This window comes from Cyprinus carpio, chromosome B5 (genome assembly GCF_018340385.1).
Source record: "Cyprinus carpio isolate SPL01 chromosome B5, ASM1834038v1, whole genome shotgun sequence".
In the NCBI taxonomy this organism is placed as follows: Eukaryota; Metazoa; Chordata; class Actinopteri; order Cypriniformes; family Cyprinidae; genus Cyprinus; species Cyprinus carpio.
Genome location: NC_056601.1, coordinates 4,392,002 through 4,406,276, shown reverse-complemented (window position 1 = coordinate 4,406,276; position 14,275 = coordinate 4,392,002).

Here is a 14,275-nt window from a genome sequence, read left to right as displayed (position 1 = left end):
TTTCTCTTTCATTATAAATTTACCATATGCATTTAATCTAAGCAAGCATCTACAAAAGTTGTGTAGTTACTGTATAGTTACTGGGGTTGAGGGAAACAAAACAAGCCCTAGATGGAGAGTGTGGGTTGCCCTCCTGTATTTGAAGTTAGTTCTTTCACGCATGAAATTAAAGAAAAATTATTAAGTTGCATTGAAGAAAATATTGAGTTAATTTCTATGCATTTAATAGCTAATAATCATTTCTTAAACAAATGAATTACATTTGTCTCTGTTTAATACAGAACATGAAGCACTATTGACCCTTGTCTTGAGAGTCAGGTTTGTTGAATAATTTGTCTGTTTCAAATAAGAAAAACTTTTAAGGTGTATTACTGAGCATGAGGATATACAGCAGAGAAATCAAACATAAGCATCAAATTTTTCACAATAAAGCAGAAAAAGTTTTTTTTTTTTTTTTTTTCGTGACAGAAATAAATAATATAGACTATATTTAATGTGGCTTTAACCTACTTTGGCATGGACATATTTTGACACTCCTTTTCCTCCCCTGTAGAGAATCATCACAATGAGTGCATGATGATAAGTAAACAGTGATGTTTTTCAAATGTTTTTAAAGCATTTTCAATGTTTTGGAGCATCTTGTCAAAAACAGTAAACAAATTTTCTTCAATTCACCTTTCACACCAGGAACCTGCTGCATACATTCATTTTCACTTTAGCAACAGTTAATGACTCTGTGACGGAACTAGATTTTCATACATGGACTGGCCAGTACATGGGTGATATAGTTCAGGGATGCAGGAATAGAAGAAAATCAATGTGTAATCCTATTATCGCATCAAAAAAGCATGAATTAATCATATGATTACTAACAAAGCCAAGCGAGGTATAAGTGATTTATGTAGGCCATTAGTACAGTATGGCAGATGTGGTCCAGTTTTATTCATTAATGATTAAAACTAGTTGTAATTTGTGTGTTTGTTCATGTTTGATGACTGACTGTTCTCTTGTCAAATATTTGAACATTAGGCCTATTAGTTAGACTAGTATTTTTTTTACTGTGTCATTAAAGAAGTACGAAGTGTCATGCTTCTGAAATAAACCATCAGCTTCGGTGCAGAACGGGTAGACTGCAGCAGGGCCTGTAGAGCAGTTGTGTTTGTGTAGGGAGCCACACATTGTTGAAGAATTTGAAAGGGTGCCATGACTGAAATATGTCGGGAAATGCTCTTTTAAATTATCAATTGAAAAAGTCATCAGTTACTTGCTACCTTTTGAGCTAAATCAATGATTCAATGACTCATTCATTAAGACAATGACTTGCTGCCACCTACTGGTGGTCTTAGTTTCATATGTTATGTAATTATATATTATGTATATATGATGTACTTTTTTAGGTCTATATTACTGATTATTAACATAAACCTTATTTAAAAATATATATATATTTTCCACATTTAAACACAAGACACAATCACACTTTACAGTTTAACACCAAATTTACTGTAATTTGTAATTATAAGTATTTTTCTTATTACAGGCTAAGATTTAGAGTAAAAGGCACAGAAAGAAAACAGAAAGAATCTATCAATACATCATGCAGATTAAATACAGTATAGATCCTTAACACCAACACAGAAACAATTCACTGAAAATCTCTTAATTAAATACACAGAATTTGTTAACTAGTTTTAGTTGTCTCTACAACATAAGGAATTAGAAGACCTGAACGTTAGTTTGTTATCATACATGGGCTTTATCATGCAGCAAAGAGATATTTACTCCTTTGTACACTCATTGTCAGGTCATTTATTTGCATTCATTAGTAGTCAATAGGAGTTTTTATCTATTCAGAATTATGGTTTGCACAGTAAATGCCCGTCAACATGCTAGGCTTCTGTAAATACAATTCATGCACATGATATGAGTCAAAAAACAAACAAAGACAGTGACTTGTCTGAGACAAATGATATTTGTTTTTAGTTCACTGTGGCTGAAATAAACTGGATAATAATTGGATAACTGATTACATTATTGCAAATATCTGCACTCGCTAAAAACATCTGTATTTGATAGACACAAGCTAAAGCGGATCTCAACTGTGAAGAGTTGAGGTATGTAGTTGTCAGAGTCACAGGATCTTTCTGAATAGTTGATGAGGTGATTTGTCGATCCTCAGTGTCATCATGCTCACCGTCCTCTTAACTATACAAAACACAGAATTTATTGTTACAGTGATATACATTCAGTTATTACCTTGGAATCACCTCCTGCTTGAAGTCTGCAATAACTAATTTTATTTTTAGAAAAAATAAGTATTACCTTATTTTTTATCCAGTCTGCGACTGCAGAAATTGCTTCCCTATTTTTTTCGCAGTCAGGCAGTCCTTTACCATCACAGAAAATACAGTCCACCACTAAAACATCCCGACTTTTCACATGTCCACTGCTGTTTGGGACAGAGTCTGAATCCAGTGTCTTATGGAGAAAAATGACAACAGCAGGCTTATCTGAAGACAAAAAGAGAGAAAGATATTGTCAATAGACCTATATTATAATGTTGAGAAAAATCATTTGCAATGAAGAAAAGCTGAAGAAGCGAAGCTAATTTTAAATGAAATCAGATCATTTACCAAACTAATATTAACCTGATCAATACTAAAGCTAATGAACACATTTATTCAAGTTGACAGTGAATAATAAAAATATTTATGGTGTCTTTGTTTTTTTCAATTTTCTAAAATCTCACCTGGCCTCTTGTGGTACTCTTGTAATGTTGCACTGATGTCAGATGGTGAACAAACAGGACAGAAGAGCAGAATGATTTCACTGTCCTGCACTCTAGAAACTTTCCTCAGCTGAACCTGTTTGTGTAAAGCGTCTATAAAGTCCACATCACAATTGTATGTGTCTTTAGTCACATAGATAAAATAATCAACTGGACGGGAGGAATTGCATGTCATCTCATGCACATCTGCAAAAAAAAAAAAAAAAATAAAAAAAAACACATTTACATTTATAAAACCAGACCGTGATATAAAGTCACATGAAGTACATTTTTAACTCGTTAAAGAAACACACATTGACTGAATATATGGGTTATGGAATAACACATTCTAAAAAAAGCTAAAAAAAAAAAAAAAAAAAAAAAAAAAGCTCACAACGTGCCTCATGGAGCATCTTAACTATTTTTATTTAATTAAAAAATTTTACACACTCTCTGAAAAAAGGGTACAAATGCTGTCACTGGGGGCATTCCTTTGTAAAATGTACCACCACAGTGACAGCTTTTGTAACTTTTTTTCTTTTCTTTCTGAGAGTGTATTACTTTTTTTCTTCACTATATTAGGTTACATTAGTAATTTTTAAGGGTCCAGATTCAAAAAAGAAAATTCAATTTCTAAGATATTAATTTGTAGTATTTTTGGATAACATATTTATTTATTTGAGATGTGATATATTAATTTAAAATTTAGTTTTGATTAAAGTCATAATTATATCAAATGTAACCAAAGACAGTACTTTTAACCTACTAGATTTCTGTTTTGCAGATCCCGCTGCCCCCCATGCCTGTCCAGAAAAAAATTGCATTAATAAATATGAATGGTCATTTTCAGCATCATAGTTTTTAACTATATAATAATAATAATAATAATAATAATGATATAATAATAATAATAATAAAATATAATATATATATATATATATATATATATTATATATATATATATATATATATATTATTATATATATATATATATATATACACTGTAAAAAATCTTTCCGTAAATTTACATGGAAATTTAACAGCAAAATGCTGTTTTCATGTATTACCAGTAAATTGCCGTTTTTAAACAATGCATTATGGGAAGACTTGTTCTCTTCAGGTTGTGTGGTCGAACAACATCAGTACAGCGCTGTAATTTAACAGTATTATAACATATTTTTTTTCAACGCGCACAAGACGACATTTTGGATTATCTGCACGAGGCAAGTTTGCAGGTGTATCTATGATTGAAATTACCTATTAACTTTAAATATTACATCTTGAACATCTAATGCGCCTTTTTTATTTAAATCACATGATTCGTCTGTGTGTTTTATTCAGGCCAAGCAGTAACGTTCATTGAGCGAGCAAGTGATCGTAAGATTCGGATTGTACTCACATCACACACACATAGGCTACAGGTAAGAATTTTAAAGTTTCATCCAGCCTGGTTATACTTTCTAAAATGCGCATTCCGTTTATGTAACGAGAGACATTATGGTTAACGTTACGTGTCGCTGTTATTTGCGTCTCCGTTACCAATAACATTTAAAAATCATTTTGAAGATTCAGTGAGACCTTTGTAATTTTATATCCGGTTAGCGTGTTTAATAATCGAAAAGTATTACGGTCATAATCCATGCCCGTGAGCTAAAGTTGCCGGTGTTATAAAACGTGCACAGCTATCTTTATGTCAGTAATAGGTAAGTGAGGCCTGAACAAAATTCATATTTTCTGATTATTGTGAACGTGCTTATTCAAGCTGCTGCTGTCTTTATCGCAGAACTATTAGCGGCATGACAAGATGTCTTGCACCACATCTGTGTCGACCATTTTATGAAAACTTTGTAGTGACATTCGATGGCATCGTTGGTTATTTAACTACAGACATCTGTTCTTTACATAATGTTTCCTTGTCAGAATTGCGGGAAAACGTGGTACCACTGCGACCTATGTGACTCATATGAAAATACACAGCAATGTTTCAAATGTTGTGTTTCGTTGCTGCATACCTAACTGTAAAAGTAAGTTTAAAAAGCATGCAGCATTAAAATCTCATGTGTACAGGCACCAGAAAGGATATAAGGCAGAAACCACAAGGTGCACTACACTTCCTCTGGAATGCCATGTTGATTTTTGCCATGCCAAAAGTTCTTCTTTCCCTGAATTTATTTCTCATATCAAAATGCACATTAAAGAGGGATGAAAAGTGACATGCCCTTTCAGGCAGTGTGGTAAAGCATTTGCTCTTTTGGTGTCTTAGGGCAACAGTGTGAAGCTACAAGGGGCAACATTTTAATTTGGATTTCTCTGTGCATGTTTTTTCCCTCTCATAGAGACAGTTCCCTATACGTACCTACTATGACTGACAGACTACAACGGTTTGACTTAAAAATCTCCAAATTGGATCTAATGAAGAAAAAATGTCACCTACATCCCGGATGCCCTGTGAGTAAGCTGATAAACACCACATTTTCATTTTAAAGTGATCTATCCCTTTAAGCTAAAAACTGAAACCGAGTTAGTTGTTCAGTTGTAATCATGTACTCACAGTAAGATTGTTACAAACCTATAAAACTACATTTCTAGAAACCTACATTATTGGTTATCTTTTCAGTTTTTCTACAGAAAAAGATGCCTTCAAAGTGAATGGCAGCTGAGGCTTCCATTTCCTAATATTCTGCCTAAATTTATTTTCTTTTCTGTTTTTTTTTTTTTTTTTTGCTGTATTGAAGACATTCATACAAATTACAAGCAATAAAAGGTTCATTTTCAAATGTCAATGAATTATCCGTGAGTCTCAAATCACATGGCTTGTTTTCATTTAGGTTGTGTTCCTTCATTAATTAATTAATTAATTGGTTTTTGTAAATAATTTATTTAAATCATGAAAGACATGACATTGTGTGGCTTAGTCAGGGACTGCATAATAAAAACTGTCTTTTCTACACCAAGTTAATAAATGACAAATCATAGAATAAATCCCCAGAATAAATAATAAATTATACTTTAATCAATCCATTTCTTTTAGGTCCAGATGATACTCCTGGGCAGTGGATGAAACGTTGGCTGATCAGCATGGAAGGCAGAATAATCTGCGAGGGTGTACAGCCAGATTTTCTCTCTGGACTTGCTGCATTGTTTTCTTTGTATTACATCTTTAATTTGCGGTACCAGGAGGAAACAGCATGCACACTGGAATTGCTTCAAAGGTAACAAGTTTGCACTTACTTGTGTTTTTTTGTTTATATTAGTATGTGATTACAGGAATAGTTCCCCCTAAAATAATGTTCTCATTTAAAGTGTTACTCCACCCAAAAAATTAAAATTTTGTCATTAATCACTTACCCCCATGTCGTTCCAAACCCGTAAAACTTTGTTCGTCCTCAGAACACAATTTAAGATATTTCAGATGAAAACCGGGAGGCTTTTGACTGTCTCATTGACTGCCAAGTAAATAACACTGTCAAGGTCCAGAAAAGATTGAACCACTGACAGCAGATGGAGTATTTAGACAATGTTTTTCATACTTTTCTGTATGTGATTAATGACAAAATTTTAATTTTGGGGTGGAGTAATCCTTTAACCTCTTCAGCTGTGCAGCATATTTTGCAATTTGTACTAATTTTGGCATACCTGAATTAAAAATTTTGTGACTTTTGGGGAACACAAACAAAAGCTATTCTGATATTGGTTTTTCCATACAGTGTAAGTTAATATATATAAAACATTCAATGCACACAGACTAAAGTAGTTTAAGTCTTTGGTTCTTTTAATTGTGATGATTTTGGCTCACATTTAATACAACCCACCAATTCACTATCTCAACAAATAAGAATACTTCATAAGACGAATAAAATACATTTTTAGTGAATTGTTGGCCTTCTGGAGACTATGTTCATTTACTCTACATGTACTCAATACGTGGTAGGGGCTCCTTTTGCTTTAATTACTGTGGCACTGCTGAGGTGGTATAGAAGCCCAGGTTTCTTTGACAGTGGCCTTCAGCTCATCTGCATTTTTTGGTCTCTTGTTTCTCATTTTCCTCTTGACAATAGTCCATAGATTCTCTCTGGGGTTCAGGTCTGGTGAGTTTGCTGGCCAGTCAAGCACACCAACACCATGATCATTTAACCAACTCTTGGTGCTTCTGGCAGTGTGGGCAGGTGCCAAATCCTGCTGGAAAATGAAATCAGCATCTTCAAAAAGCTGGTCAGCAGAACATTTCTTGGCAAACGTTTGCAGTGACTTTGGTTTTCAAAAAACACAATGGACCAACACCAGCAGATGACATTGCACCCCAAATCATCACAGACTGTGGAAACTTAACACTGGACTTCAAGCAACTTGGGCTATGAGCTTCTCCACACTTCCTCCAAACTCTAGGACCTTTGTTTCCAAATGAAATACAAAACTTGCTCTCATCTGAAAAGAGTACTTTGGACCACTGGGCAACAGTCCAGTTCTTCTTTCTCCTTAGCCCAGGTAAGACGCCCTCTGACATTATCTGTGGTTCAGCAAATTCCTTGACATGTCTGTGTGGTGGCTCTTGATGCCTTGACCCCAGCCTCAGTCCATTCCTTGTGAAGTTGACTCAAATTCTTGAATCGATTTTGCTTGACAATCTTCATAAGGCTGATGTTCTATCAGTTGGTTGTGCATCTTTTTCTTCCACACTTTTTCCTTCCACTCAACTTTCTGTTAACATGCTTGGATACAGCACTCTGTGAACAGCCAGCTTCTTTGGCCATGAATGTTTGTGTCTTACCCTCCTTGTGAAGGGTGTCAATGATTGTCTTCTGGACAACTGTCAGATCAGCAGTCTTCTCCATGATTGTGTAGCCTCGTGAACCAAACTGAGAGACCATTTTGAACGCTCATGAAACCTTTGCAGATGTTTTAAAATCATCACAATTAAAAGAACCAAAGACTTAAACTACTTCAGTCTGTGTGCACTGAAATTATTTAATTCACAAGTTTCACAATTTGAGTAATTACTGAATTACTGAAATGAAATTTTCCACAACATTCTAATTTACTGAGATGCACCTGTGTGTGTGTATATATCACTTCAAGCTACAAAGGGCATAAAATATCATACATATAATTAATTCAAGTACAGTGGTTTAACTTGGTTTAGTTTTAGGTGAGAACAGACAAAAATCTAACACTTTCACTGTTCATATGCCACTGCAGTCTGTCGGTATCATGACTTCAGTCGTGAGGACACTTTCTAGTAATTGACACACATGAACATGAAAAAGATCTTCCCATTTTATACTCTTATCATCCAAAAATGGGATTGCTTCAGAAGTCATAGATTAAACCATTTGCGACTACCTTTAAAATTTTGTTGTCTTTTTGGAGCTCAAAATTTCATTTTCGATGCACCTGCATGACAGCCAGACCTTATATTTTATCATGTTACATTATCTTGGTGGAGGAAAAAAAAAACATTAAAGTACTTTATAAACAGCCTGTGCTGTTTCACTTATTTTCTGTGAAAGAACACAAAATCAGTCATTTTTTTCTCCAGAAATAATACAAAGGATTTAATATGTATTTATTTTTTGTGTAAATCATACCGTTTTAAAGTATTGTTCACTGAAAATCTTTTACTCTTACTTTTCAGACGCTTTGTTGGGATAAATCCAGAAAAGGTGACCAAGGCTGCAAGGGGAAAAATGACATCTAAAAAAACTGGGAAAACTGTTCAGAAGAAGACCATGACCATCCATTCCAAAGTGTCAAATCTTTTAAAAAGACTTATGGACTTTGAATGGCACTTTATTTAAGATGTAGCTGGAACTCATGCTGTTGTTTTTCAGAAATATGTAGTGGGCTGATGTTTGTTTGGGTTTTTCCTTCTGTGTTATTGATTTGTATACTAGATGCCATTTTGGGCTGATTTTAGGCTAGATTTGGTATTTCATTAGCCTGACTTCGTCATACTCATATTCTAGGCAGAATGTGAGTCTGATACTGCTCCATTGCACTTGAATTATGGGGCGTGTCTTAACCGAACCAGTAAAAAAAAAACTGCACTCAATTGGATAGACCTACAACCAATCAGAGCAACGCAGTAAGTGACGTTAGGTACAATATATTTTTTACAACATTTGCTTCATGTCACTATGTCATGAGTTATTTTCTAAGTCAGACAGTCAGATTAAATTTTACCATTTGTAAATGAGATGAACTTCATCCACGACGATACCCATTACGTTGGCTTGAAAAACATCGGAGCCAGCTGATAAATTAAACTTTTGCCGAATCCCGTTGGAAGGACGGCAAACACATCTTTCGCATCGACAAATGCCTTGATTGCGGTTCTTTGTTCGTCTTTTAAAATTAATGCGCTGTCGATTTCTTTTATTGCAGACGTGATAGCGGAATCTAAACATCTTACTTCTCCAGCTGCAGTCATCGTTGGTGAAAAACCATGGTGAAAACCATTCAACCCAAGCGCTCTTTGATGACGTGGGTGGTTACGTAACCGCAGATAGCCTGTCAATCATCGATTAAAAGCCCGCCCTGGCAATTTGATTGGCTCGGCCTTTTGGGAGCCGAGCATAATTACTCCTCAATGGATCGAGTCCAGACCGAACTTCCCGTCCAAAAAATGTTGGGGGCGGGGTTCGGGCTGGCACCCAGGCTAGTATTTTATGTTCTGGAGAGTGATTTCTATATTGTTTTGTCTATTTTTGTGTTTCATTTTTCCTTAGCCATTTTTGAATTTTAAAATGTTGATTGGTGCTTTTATTGGTTCTTTTCCCTGTTTGCTTTTTTTCTCTTTCTAATATTGATTTGCACACTAGAGGCCGTTTTATTTTTTTTAAAAAAGAGCTGTTGTTTGTTAAAGGCTGATTTGAGAGTTCAGTAAATGTAATAATTTTAAGTAATTTGTTTGTTTTAGTGAAACTGCAGTTTTTGGGCTGGTGTTTGCTGAATCTTGATTAGAGGCTAGATTTGTATTTTATGTACAGGAAAGTAATTTTTATATTGTGTATTGGTTATTTTATTTTATTTTTTTCCTAAGCCATTTTTGCATTTTGATTTTTTTGATTGGTGCTTTTTGTTGCACCATAGTGTACAGTATGCACTGAATACTTCTTGATTACTTTTTTGCCTGTTTTGTTGAATAGTGTATAAACAAGCACTGTGCAGAATTTATGGTGTTGTATTAAAATAAAAAAGATAAAAAATAATTAGCATTTTTCCTTTTTTTTGTTTGTCATTCACATAGACAAACATAAAATGTAGTGCAGAATAGTATTTTAATCTAAAATATTGTGGTTGTGTTTAGCATGTTATTTAACAGCTAAATGCTGTATTTAACAAAACAGTATCATTCTGTTAATTTCTAAAACAGTAGTGCGCTGTATTTTTACAGTATGCTGCTGCTGGCAACCTCAGCTGCCAGTAGATTACCGTTTTTTTTTACAGGGAAATTTTTTACACTGTATATACTGTATATATATATCCACTAATATTATATATATATCCACCAAAGGAGCACAACTACAGTGCAATAATCTATAATAATCCACTTCATGTGTACTCATATGTTCATATGTTTTGTGTTTTCTGAAACACTGTCTATCAAAGTCTATATGTTAATTGCACCCCAACAAAATAACAGGTAATTTGTGCATTAGCCAGTATTTCTGCTCTTCTTTTAGTGTTGGATAGAAAAATTCCTGGATATACTGAAACATTATATTAGCTTTGTTCAGAACTATTGGACCTGATAGCTCTTATGCACTTAAGTTCCACTTAATGATAAAGCTGTTTCCAAAGAAACAGGTGTTACTCCACCATAAAATAAAATATTAAAGTTGTAGAATTTTTTTTTTTTTAAGTTGAAGAATGTATTTTACAAAAATATTAATATCTTAATAAATGAAAACTTGTTACATCAGTTCTTCATGCCAAACTATAGGACATCAGAAAGCTGCTGTATGTTCTGAAAAAACTTGTTCTGTTGCACTGTAGTGTTTTTACAGACAGTCAATATCAGAAAAGAGTTCGTTCTTACCTTTATCCAAGATGGAATTACATCTGTAATGCTAGATTTGTCTGTTTCAAATAAGAGACAGTTTAAAAAAATGAAAGTGTGTTACTAAGAATTAGGACATGCCAAATAAAAAAAAAAAAAACAAAACATAAATAAAAAAGCCCAAATAATAAGAATTAATAATACTTTATTTAATAATACCGCAAACTTTAATAAACCTTAATTTGTTAATAAAGTGACTTTAACCTACTTTGACATGGGGATATTGTGATGCCTATTTTTGCCCCCTGCAGAAAAATTGCAATATGAGCTTAATTATAATATGTATGTGTTCAATACATTTTAGAGCAGTGTTCTATTTTATGGAGCATCTTGTTACACCACCTGCTGTATTAACCAGTACACAGTTTTGTCATAATTGCATCTGAATTCTTTCTGACACTTCAGTAAATCCTATATCCTCATAGAACAGACAGTCCACTGTGAGTATGTCTGTCCTGTTGACACATCTTCTGCTGTCTGGAACTGTTTTCTCTGGGTCACACGTGTGATGAAGCACCACTAGAACTGCCAGCTTATCTGTTTAAGGACATAGACAAATTTAAAAGATAATTTTCATCTGAAAATGCTTATACACATATCACTTTGAGGATTAATTATTAAGAATTAAGAATTAATAACTATATTTAAAATAGTGTGACGATGATAATAAAACAACCTGTAGGGGTAAACATAATTCTTCAGTGCTGCGTCAATGTCAGTTCCAGCTCGAGAAACAATAGAACAAAAAACTAGAATAATGTCACTCTTGTCCACTGTACGAGCTTCCTCCAGATTCTCAATTCGGTTTCTCAGAATGTCGAAAAATTCCTTGTGACAGTTTTTTATCTTTCCAGCCAAAATTGAGAACACTTTGACCTTTTCTGGAAAATAAATGGGGAAGATTTGATAAAAGAAAACAGGGAATTGTACAATACCTGCAATTAACAACATATTTTACTGGTATAAATAAAGGGAATTTGAGGTATGATCTAGGGCTGCAACAAATTCAACAAAAATAAATGAATAAATAAATAAAATAAAAATTAAAAAAAAAAAAATAAGAAAATAAAATAAAAATGAAAAAATTAATGTGTGTGACTAGACAAGCAATTATTGTGAGAGATCCCTCATAAGATACAAACTTACTTGTACTAGGTTCGTTGTTTGCCATTTTCTGCCTCTGTATATTTTTTACAGACCACACACTTATAGTGAAATTCAGTCACAGCAGTCTCTGGATAAACACTGTTTGGGCATTTTAAACAGCAACTTAAGCACAACAATATACATTTTACCTTATTTACTTTGGCCAATCTTTCAGGTTCTTGATCTCGGTTTTGTCCTGGGTTTGTAAAAAAAAGTCTTTTTTGTTTGGTAAAGCAGAAGAAAATATTAAGTTAAAACAATGAGCAACATAGTTAATGTTACTTAAATGCTATATTTACTTACGTTATATTTAACGACAACCTACTATTATTTAACCTACTTTGACGTAGACGTATTTTGACACCTTTTTGCCTCCTCTGTAGAGAATGATTACAAAAAAACATGAGCTTATGAGTACAGTGATGTGTTTTTCAAATGAAATATTTTTATGGAGGGCATCGTGTTAAATACCTGTTTGTTGTCTTAACCAGTTCACAACTTTGTGTCAACTGCATCTGAATTCTTTGACACTTCAGTAATCCTGTATCCTCATTAGAACAGACAGTCCACTGTGAGTACATCTGTCCTGTTGACACATCTGCTGCTGTCTGGGACTATTTTCTCTGGGTCAAACGTGTGATGAAACACCACTAGAACAGTTAGCTTCTGAGACTGTTCAGAAAACAGACAAATTTGTCTAATGTTCTCACCATTAAAATATCATGTACTCCAGAATATTCTGAATAATAAAAATATTTATTACTTAAAAGTGACAGTCAACTCAAATAACCTGTATTGTGATTGAATATATCAAGTGCTGGTCAATGTCAGTTCCAGCCTCGGGGACACAATAGGACAGAAAATCAAAATGATGTCACTCTCGTCCACTGTACCAACTTCCCTCATATCCTCAATGGTATTGCAAAAGTACTAATAATGTTGGTTTGTGAGAATTAGCTGTTTTTTTTTCAGTCAAAATGGAGAAAAATGTTTACCCCCTCTGGAAAATAACAATGTGATAAAATAAGTACAAATATGATCTTACAAAAATGACTATGATAATCAAAATATTAAAACGTTTCTTTTAAAATCCAGTACGAGAGAGAGAGAGAGAGAGAGAGAGCGAGATAGAGAAAACAATTTAAAACATACTGTACATTACTCTGCACACATGCTCTTCCGGGTGTTATACTCACTATTAAATATTGTGCTCCTTGCCTTCTCCTAAATGAAACAATTAAAATCATTAATATTACTAACAACCTGCTAACAACAAGAAGTAACTTTTACCAGTTAACAGGAAAATCTATTATCAGTCCCCCATACACCTACATAGTTACTGTACAAAAAAAAAAAAAAAAAAAAAACCTCTCAAAAATGTCTTTAGTGAGTATTTCATGAATTAGCAGTGTACCTCTCTGATGTTGGTTGTGTGTGTAGTAACTCTGATGACATCACTGTGAACGGTGTAGTTCAGCTTCCCCACGGCTGCGTATTTCATCTCATACTCCATGTCTGGACTGAGATCTGTCAGAGTAACTGTGTCATGGCTCTGTAGCACAGACTGAGATTTCCAGTCTTTCTCTTCCTCATTTTGTACAGTAACCTGAGCTCTTCTGTTCCAGGACATGCTGGAGGGACACCTTCAAAACCACACTGTGACCACTGATCTGTTCAATGACTGGACAAGCTGGTTCTGATGGAGGAGTGAGACAGGTGTCTTCAGCAGATCCATTTTCATAGAGAAGAGAATCACAGGACCAGGCTGGATGTGTGCTCTCTTTTGAAGCAATCAAAAATACTGTTGTCGATCTCCATTTGAAAGTATTCAGATCTTTAAATATTTTCCAAGTGCTTTTTCATTGTCTCCCTAATGCTTCCTGTGAGCATGTTTGAGGACCCTGCATTGGGTTTCTTCTCTGAATTTCTCTTCATCATTTGAGGATCAGGAAATTTCTTGATCAGAAAACGCAAGTCATCATGGAAGATCAAGAGAACTAAATGTGTAGCACACCAATTCTTTTATAACTAGTATCTAACAAAAATGTGTCTAAGTTATTATTCACTTCAGCTCCAGAGTCACGCAGCTTGTTGAAGAAACACATCAACTTCTTTTAATTTCCTTTTCTTTCAATGTGAGCCCACTCTGTAAGATCACTTTGTTAAATGGAGACTCCTCATGAGCTTGCAGAAGGTCTGTCAGAGCACTAATATCTTTTTCACCGCGCTTGAACTGGACTGAATCATGATTTAATTCTGTTATTGTAAATCTTGTTTATAGGTTTGGCAGTATTTCATCATGT